At 49.2% G+C, this 9649-nt stretch overlaps 1 long non-coding RNA gene across 1 annotated transcript; it reads left to right on the forward strand.

Moving 5' to 3' along the window:
* The first annotated feature begins 197 nt into the window (after window positions 1-197).
* Window positions 198-3057, forward strand: LOC308489526. The gene is made up of 3 exons (XR_013992106.1): window positions 198-586; window positions 1331-1562; window positions 2464-3057. It is a non-coding gene; the product is annotated as an uncharacterized lncRNA (long non-coding RNA).
* The last annotated feature ends 6592 nt before the right edge of the window (window positions 3058-9649 follow it).

Below are 9649 nucleotides of genomic sequence, written 5' to 3' on the forward strand. Positions count from 1 at the left end.
TTTGGTTTGGGCTTGAATAAAAGAAAAGCAAAAAGGTAGGTAGGAAGTTATTGGAAGGAGTTAACATATGGACTGTAGACCAAGGGAAGGTGTGGTTTCAACGTCGTTTCTTGGGTGGATACAAGCATGTACTTGTTCTTGGGGGACATTTGCTGAAGGATTTAGAGAATATACAAGGATTAGGGGGTAAAAAAAAATCCCCAAATTATATACCTATTTTATGCGTGTGTACACATATGTATGCAAAGTGAAAAAGGTACAAATGTTGTATGTTTTAAACATACATAAAGTCTGCGTATCCATATACACGTCTCGTTCCACTTGCCGCCAGTGCAGAGCGACAGGCTCCCACACTTCCTTCCTGGCGCCGCCGCGCCCTGGACTTCATTTCCCAGAAGGCCATTCATTCTGTGCCCGGCCGATTCCAGGCATGCAGCGCGCAGGGCTCTCTGGGAGATGAAGTCCCGGACGGATCGCGGGCTACTTGGCGAAAGTGCAGGCCACAAGTGCCTTCGTCGGGTATTCGCGGGCACCGGGGCGCGTGAGCAGCGGTACTGGGAGGTTCTGTGAGGAAGCGGCAGCTGTGGTAAGTCCGTGGTCCCGACGGGGCGGCCAGTGTGATTGTGAGAGACGGAGAGGGCCGCGAGTGCGCGCGGTGGGAGTGACCAAGTAGACGGAGGTCCGGCAGGAAAGCACGGACCCGGGATGGCATGGACGTGAGGGCGGGGAGAGAGGAGGGACCGCGTGTGCCTGCGCCTGCGCTGGGGTGGAGGGGGAAGGTGTTTCGACCAAGATGTGCAGATGAAAACCCAGTTGTGTGTATGTGGCCAGTGTGTCACTGCATGCATGACTGTGGGGAGGAGGTGTTTTGTATGTCTGACACCCCCGTGTGTCAGGTGTGACCTCAGGTGTGTGCGTATGCCCTGTACCCTTTATCCAGCACTCCCTATTCCCTCTCCCCCAGCCTGGCAACCGTTAATCTCCTTGCTGTCTGTTCTAGACATTTCATGTAAATGGTATCATAAAGTATGAAGTTTTTGTGTCTGGCTTTTTTTTCATTAGGCATAATGTTTTCAAAGTCTGTCCATGTTGTGCCATATGTCAGTACTTCATTCGTTTTTATAACTGGTGGAATAATGTTCCATTGTATGGCTGAATAATGTTCCATTGTATGGCTAAATTACCTAAATAATACTGCTGCGAACATTCATATACAGGTTTTTCTGTGGACGTGTGTTCTCAATTTGGGGGAGTAAGGCAGTTGTTGGTCTAGCCCAAAGGAGCCCACCTGTGTGGCTCTGGCCACACCCAGCAGTACTTCATTTTCCAGAGTCCCAGCCCTGGGCCCAAAGGTCAGAGCCAGGAGCCTGGAGAGCCACCGCTGTGTGGGAGTAGAGAAGAGAAGGCAGTGGCTTGGAAACAGGAATCCACCCCTGCAGCAGTCACCTGCAACCTGGGACCTCTGCCTGGGACTAAGACCACAGGCCCCCTATCCTGTAGGGGCTAACGTGAGCAGCCCGGAGACAGAGCAGAGTGGCAAGCAATGGAGCCTGAGGCATCAGGTAAGGCGGATGGTGGGGTGATGGTCAAAGGGCTGGACATTTTCCGAAACCAGATATCCCTCAAAAACATGCCCTGCTCCTGCCACATTCACTCCACGGCCTAATCCAGCCCACAACGTTTTCATGGGTCTCCTGTCTCTCCTTGCCCCCTCCATCACTCTCCACATAGCACTGGAGGGGTCTTTAAACCCTAAACGGTGAGGCCACCCTTCCCATTCAACCCTCCTTCGCTGCCCAGGCCATCAGAGCAGGGTCAGCAAACTCTCCCTGTGAAGAACCAGATAGCAAATGTCTTCAGCTTTGTAGGTCAGGAGGCAAAACTAAGGAAGTCATGTAGCTACTTATCTAACAACAAAAAAAACACATTCACATGTTTTTTTCCAGACAAAATCCAGAACTTTATTGATGGATACTGAAATCTGAATTTCATATATTATTAGTCTTTTGATTCTGTACTCCCCACCAACCACTTAAAAATAGAAAAACTATTTTTAGATCACAGTTTATACAAAAACAGGCAGTCAGGCCAAGTTTGCTGATGCCTGATTTGAAACAAATCCACACTGTTTTGAAACAAATCCATGCCTTTCAGGCCCTGCATTACCCGATTTCTGCCTATTTCCAGGCCTCACCTACAGCTCTCCCTTTGCCCATCACACGCCTCCCCAGCCATGCTGGCCACTCAATGGGGTATACGTTTAGCTATCACCTCAGAGATCCTCTGGCCACCTGATCCAAAACAGGTGACACGCACTTTTTTTTAGCACATTTGAAGGCTTCACATTTGTTCCCATTCATCATAGACTATAAGTTGCACAATGCAATGCTAAGTCCCTGGTGTGCTTGTTAAATGAATGAACAAACAACATCCCACAAGAGGTACTATTACCCCATTTTACAGAAAGAAAACGAAAGCCTCGGGGAATTGAGAGGCCCACGGTCACCCAGCAGAGCGTGCCGAAGGTGAATTTGATTCTAGAACTGACAGGCTCCACTTATCCACCAAGCTTACTGTTCCCAGCTTGGGAATGCAACTGGGGGGAAGGTGTGGGCACTGGGTGTAACAGGTCCCCAGGGATCTGCTCATCACTTACCCCTGTGGGGAGGGACAAAAGGCGCTCCCACATCAGACCTTCCCTCCTGCAGGTCTTTGCCAGGAACTGAATTCAGGACAATTGGGACTATCAATTTTCCCTTTTCAGACCACTCCTCCACCTGGCATCTCACTTTGTGTCCAAGCAGTCCTTATGAAGAAGCATGCTGACAAGTAGTGTCTGCTACCGCTGCTGTCCATAAACCTGATAGCATAGAGCTGAGACCTCAGTGTTACACAGCATGGGATTCACTTTGTATGACGTTCAAGAATAAGCACAACTATGTGTTGGGTCAGAAACCCCAACTGCAATCACGTCAGCTGGGGAGGGCCTTGCCTGAGTGGAGCTGTCCGCGGTGCTGAAGTGTCCTAGCCCTGAGCTGTCCAATATGGTAGCCATGCACCCCTGTGGATATTGAAATGTGAATTAAACTTAATAAAATTACAAATCCATTTTCCTGGTCACACCACCCGTGTTTCTACTGCTCAGGAGCCACGTGGGACTGATGGCTGCCAAATCAGCACAGCTGAAGAATGTTTCCATCCTCACAGAAAGTTCTAGAGCTTGATAAAAATGCTGGCCACACAGGTGTGTTCATTGGTCAAAACTCACTGAGCTGAACACTCATACCTCTATTTTTTTTCCCCCTTCTTCCGCCTTCCCCCCTCCACTCCGGTTCAAGCCGTTGTTTCTCAATCTAGTTGTGTAGGACACAGCTCCCTGGTCCATGTTCGTGTTATGAGCCTTGAGTTCCCCCCCACTCCTGGCTGAGGCAGTCAGTCATGGGTTGTCGGTTGGCTGCTCACAGCAGCTCATGGCAGCTCTCACCAGCTGCCGGCCACTCACGCTGGCCACCGGCTGTTCCTGGCAGCACACAGCAGCCCACCTATCTCCGGCTGCACACAGCAGCCCAGCTCCAGGGAGAGCCATTGTTCACAATCTTAGCTGTAGAGGGCGCAGCTCACTGGCCCATGTGGGAATCGAACTGGTGACTTCAGCTTTACGAGCACGGCGCTCCAACCACCTGAGCCTCTGGGCCAGATCCATACCTCTATTTTATTTTTTATTTATTTGAATCTATATATTTTATTGGGTAACAGTATGTTTCTTCCAGGACCCATCAGCTCCAAGTCAAGTTGCCCCATTGGCAGGTCAGTGGAAGCTCAGTTCAAGTCGTTGTCTTCAGTCCAGTTGAGGAGGGCACAGCTCACTAGCCCATGTGGGAATTGAAACGGCAACCTGATTGTCAAGTGCTCATGAGCTCATGCTCTAACCAACCGAGCCACCTGGCTGCCCCCATACCTCTACATATTTTTAATTTAATTTAATTTTTTAAAAAGATTTTATTGGGGAAGGGGAACAGAACTTTATTGGGGAACAGTGTGTACTTCCAGGATTTTTTCCAAGTCAAGTTGTTGTCCTTTCAATCGTAGTTGTGGAGAGTGCAATTCAGCTCCAAGTCCCATTGCTGTTGTTAGTTGCAGGGGGCACAACCCACCATCCCTTGCGGGAGTCAAACCGGCAACCATTGTGGTTGAGAGGACGCTCTCCAACCAACTGAGCCATTTGGGAGCTCAGCAGCAGCTCAGCTCAAGGTGCCGTGTTCAATCTTAGTTGCAGGGGGTGCTGCCCACCATCCCTTGTGGGAGTCGAACCAGCAGCCTTGTGGTTGAGAGCCCACTGGCCCATGTGGGAATCGAACCAGCAGCCTTTGGCATTAGGAGCACAGAGCTCCAACTGCCTGAGCCACCGGGCCAGCCCTATACTTCTATTTTAAAAGTATCTATTTGTGGGCACAGATTCGAGTCTTACTGCTTGGCTTCAAACCCCTGCCTACCTGTCATGTGCTTTACCACCTTTGATTTAACTCTGTGCCTCCATTTCCTCACTTGTATCACAGAGAGTGATGATGGTACCTCATTGTCCCTGTGTAGGGAACTCGATGGGCATTGCACAGGGAGCCCTTGGGAAGCTTGCAGCCTGGGGGTGTCTTGTGCCTGCAGCACAGGGACTAAGCCTAGGTTCAAGGGCAGATCAAGCCTGTTTTAGAGGCCCAGCCTGCATACGCCAAATCAGAGGGCCGCTTTCTGTGGAGACCTGAGCCCAGGGACCCCTTGCCCAGCCGGAGCTGGGAGGTAATAGTGGGTATGAAACCCTGTGGCAGAAAGAACACCATGAGGTGTTCTATGTTGTGTTCCATCGCAAGAAGACTTTTTACGGCATAGTGCCGTCCTTCCTCCTGGGAGCCTGTCCCTGTTGTACCCTGGAAGAACCAGGCCTGGAGCAGGGATATGGTCGTTTAGTGGCCTGCAGTGGAGCCACAGGTCCTTCAAGCGTGCATCCTCCCCTGGGTCACCTCGTATCCACAGCGGCCCTGCACCAGAACCCAGGTGGAGTGCTATATCCCCAGACTAATTCTGGCGATGCAGGTCACCCCATCTGTTCACATGGACTCCTCCTTCCCCGTAGGACTTGCCATTTTGGCTGGTCCTGGGGAAGGAGAGGTGTTGCTTCCCCACAGAAGCTTGACTCAGGTGAGGAACTTCCCCTCTCGGTACCTCAGTTTCCTTCTTGTAAAATGAGTATGGTAGCATTGCCTCACTCTTAAGGCTGGAGTGAGGATCAGGCAAGCTGATATAAGGTACCCACAGCACGCCTGGCTCGTAGTAAATGTTGGGAACTATTTCGACCAAGCCCTGGAAGGTGAGCTGGAGGAAGCAGTCCCACAGCGGGCAGTGCAGTGGAGGAGGAAACGTCTGGGAGGGTCTGGACTGGGAGGAGTGTGGGGAGAGGCCCTGGGGATAGCAGGCCCTGGGGGCATTTGGGTGAGGGGATTTGGGGGCTGGAGTCTCTGGGGCTTCAGAGTAGGTCAGACTTCCCTAGTGTTCCCTCCCCTTCTTCAGCTGTTCCTTCTGAGGGGAGCATTGATGAGGACAAGCCCAAGGCCCAAGACCCTACCCACGTTCCCGGCAAATGCCTTCCATGTGAGTTTCCAAAAATGCCAGTGGTCTCAGCGGGCATGCTTCTGTGGTGCTTCTGCCCCTTGGTACTAGAGCCACAGTCCCCAGAGAGCACGTCGGGGCAGGGCCTCTTCCTCGACCCTGGCCACCCCTCCTCCTCCTCTTCCTCTTCTCCCTTCTCCTCTCTTCACCCCAGGGTGGGGCTTAGTGACCCTGCCACTAATTTGGGGCACCTCAGTGGTGACCCCTCACCTGGGCAGATCTAGAACATAGGGAATCTTAGTGGCCACATTGTTTATCAGCCAATGTCCAGAAAAAAGAGCATGGCCTGGAACACACAGACACCAGCGACATATTAGCAGGCAAGTAAGTGAATGCTGGTGCTGAGCAGTGCGTACAGATACTCACTGACTTAACGACGGGGTTACATTCCCATAAACCCATCATAAGTTGAAAATATCGTTTAAGTTGAAAATGCATTTAAGACACTTAACCTACTGAACATCATAGGTGAGCCCAGACCGCCTTAAACATGTTCACAACACTAGCCTGCAGCTAGGCAAAATCATCCCACACAAAGCCTCCTTGGTAATAATGTGTTAACTGTCTCACGTAATTTATTGAATACTCTGCTGAAAGTGAAAACCAGAATGGGCGTAGGGGCATCACTTTTCACACTACCATAAAGTTGAAACATCATAAGTCAGGGACAGATTGCAGGTGGGGCTTTGGGTATTAAGAATGGTTAGTACTTACTCTGAAATAAATGCTGCCTACTGACAGGCCCCTTCGCATGGGGTTCCCAAGGAGACCCACACACAGGCAAGGAGATTGTTGTCAGAGCCTGGGGATGCCACTGTGGGTAAAGGCCAGGTTGGGGACACTTCCTGGCCTCAGGGCAGATGTGGCTGGCACCAAATGCCATCCCAGCCTCCAAACCTCCCCTGCCCAGTCCTGAAGGGCATGAAGATGACACAGATGACAGATGGTTTTGTGGGGGACTGTCCCTCTGGGGACCACAAAGCCGAACACCATGGAAAGTGATGAGGAATCACCATGTCTTAATCTGCTCAGCCTGCTCTAGCAAAATACCACGGACTGTGTGGCTTAACCACCAGAAACTTATTTCCCACAGTTTTGGACCTGGAAATCCAAGGTCAGGACTGGGTTCTGATTAAAGCTCTCTTCCTGGCTTGCAGATGTCCTTCTCACCATGTCCTCATATGTGTGTGTGTGGGGGGGGGGGTCAGGAAGAGCTTTGGTCTCTACCTCTTTTTCTGGGGGAGGAGGGATGTTGGAGAACAGTGTGTTTTTTCCAGGGCTCATCAGCTCCAAGTCCAGTCGTTTTCAACCTTTAGTTGCAGAGGGCACAGCCCATCATCCGAGGCAGGAATCGAACCAGCAACCCTGTTGTTAAGAGCTCACGCTCTAACCAACTGAGACATCTGCCCCCCCCCTTTTTTTAAGTCAAGTACAATCCAACGTTTTTTGGGTGTTTTTTTTTTTTAAACTTTAAGTGTGTTTTTCCTGGACCTATCATCTCTAAGTCAAGTAGTTGTTTCAATCTAGTTGTGGAGGGCGCAGCTCACAGTGGCCCATTTGGAGATCAAACTGGCAATTTTGTTGTTAAGAGCACTGCACTCTAACCAACTGAGCTCACTGGCCACCCCCATCTACCTCTAATTATAAGGGTACTATCCTGTCATGGGGCCCCACCCTCATGACCTCATCTACCCCCAATCACCTCCCAAAGGCCCCACATCCAAATACCTTCACATAGGAGGGTGAAGACTTCAACATAGGAATTTAGACACACATATTCAGATGGGACCATCTATCAAGATGCCCTGTATCAAGTGCCCTGTATCAAGATGGTAATAGTGTCAGATTTTGGATTGGGTCATTCAGAGCGTGTGCCCCCTGATGGCAACATCCTGCCATTCCCCACAGGGCCAGCCCTGGTCAGACACAACCCATGGCTGAGCCAGTGCATGTGGGATGTTTCAGAAGCTGGTGACATTTAAGGACATGGCCATGGACTTCACACAGGAGGAATGGGGGCTGCTGTGCCCAAAGCAGAGGGTCCTGTACTGTGATGTGATGCTCAGGACGTACAACAAGCTGGTGTTCCCGGGTGAGGCCTCCCTGTCTCTTCTTCATCCATGTCACTTGTCTGTGTGCACATATGTATATCCTGCCTCATTTTTGGTCACTCACACCCATGTGTCCTTGCTTTGACCCATGTCCCCCAGCTGGGTGCCCTCTGTGCAGAGACTGGATCCTCCACCTGCATCAGCAGGGGGGGAATCTTTCCCATGCCTCAGGGCACACACTGCACTGTTTGGCCTGTCAGGGCCAGGCTGACTTGTGGCAACAGCATGTACATTTTCCTCCTTTCTCACCATGGGCAGGACTTCCCGGTTTCAAACCAGATGTGATCTCCAAACTGGAGCACTGGGAAGACCCCTGGATTGTGGAGAGAGGTTCCAGTGAGTGAAGTAAAAGCTTCCTCACCAGAACCATTTGGGTTTTTTTTTTTAATTTCCCCCATCTTTACTGACGTATAATTGACAAAACAATATGGTGAATGTCTAAATTTTTTTTTAATTATTACAATAAAAGACACATTGCCATTAATCCCCCAAAAAATACTCCCCCTCACTTTGAACACACTTATCCCATCGTTCTTGCCACTTTCTGAAGCAGTTCTGGAAATCCTCTTTCGTGAGTGTCTTCAGTTACGCTGTTGTGGCTGCCTCGATGTTCTGAATCTATTCAAAACATTTACCTTTCATGGTCATTTTGATTTTGGGGAAGAGCCAGAAGTTGCTCAGTGCCCAGATCCTGTGAATAAGGAGGATGGGGACACACTGTAATGTTTTTATTTGACAGAGATTGCCATACCATAAGTGATGTGTGACATTGAGCATTGTCATGATGGAGGATGAAACCATTTGCCCATTTCTCAGGCCATTTTCTATGCACATAGTTTCTTAAACACTCTAATAAGCCCTTACAATATTCAGAGTTCACCATAGTGTTCCTGGGTACAAACTCAGCTTGCACAATTCCATCAAGGTCAAAAAACACAATTAACATCACCTGGATGGCACTCAGCAGCAGCATTCACCGTATTTTTTTTTTATCATACCTTGTAGTTAAGGTGCATAACACTGTGTTTTGATATACGTATACATTGAAATGATCACCACAATCAAGCTAATTATTTATTACCTCATAGTTACAGCTTTTTCTCACGGTAAGAACACTTAAGAGCACCTCTCTTAGGATATATCAAATATACAATACAGTATTATAACTGTAGTCAGCATGCTTCACATCAGTTTATTCGTCCTCCTGGGGCAAGGAGGTGCAGTGTACATCCAATGGGAAAGAGTCAGTAGATGCAGGAACCAGAATGCAAACCCCTACTCATTAAGCAGTCACTTCCCCCAGTCCCTGCCAACCATTAATCTACTTTCTGTCTCTGTGGATTTACCTGTCCTGAACCTTTCATACAAATGGAATTTAGATAAATATATTCATATAAGTACACACCAATTCATACATTTCTCATACAGATACATGTAGCACAATATGTGGTCTTTTGTGTCTGGTTTCTTTCACTTACATAGTTTTTCCAAAGTTCATCCATGTTATAGTAAATATCAGTCCCTCATTCTTTTTTGTGGCTGAATAATATTCCATGCACTGATAGACCACATTTTGTTTCTACGTTCTTCCTTTGATGGACAGTTGGGCTGTTTCCACATCTTGGCTGTTGTGGAATAGTACTGCTATGAACATTCACAGACACGTTTTTGCTTGAGCACCTGTCTCTCCATTCTGTTGGCCAGGCCCTGTCCCAGTGAGAAACAATCCCAATGGCAGCTGACAGGTGGGGGGGGCTCTCAGTGGCCTTGGCCCATGCCTTTCTTCACCCCGTGCACCTTTCCCTTTTCTAATTTTGCTCTGTGTCCTTCTTCTCTATTCAGTCAGAGTTGCAAATACCTGACTGCCGAGTCCCCTAAGT

The sequence above is a fragment of the Rhinolophus hipposideros genome, assembly GCF_964194185.1.
Source record: "Rhinolophus hipposideros genome assembly, chromosome: 21".
Lineage (NCBI taxonomy): Eukaryota > Metazoa > Chordata > Mammalia > Chiroptera > Rhinolophidae > Rhinolophus > Rhinolophus hipposideros.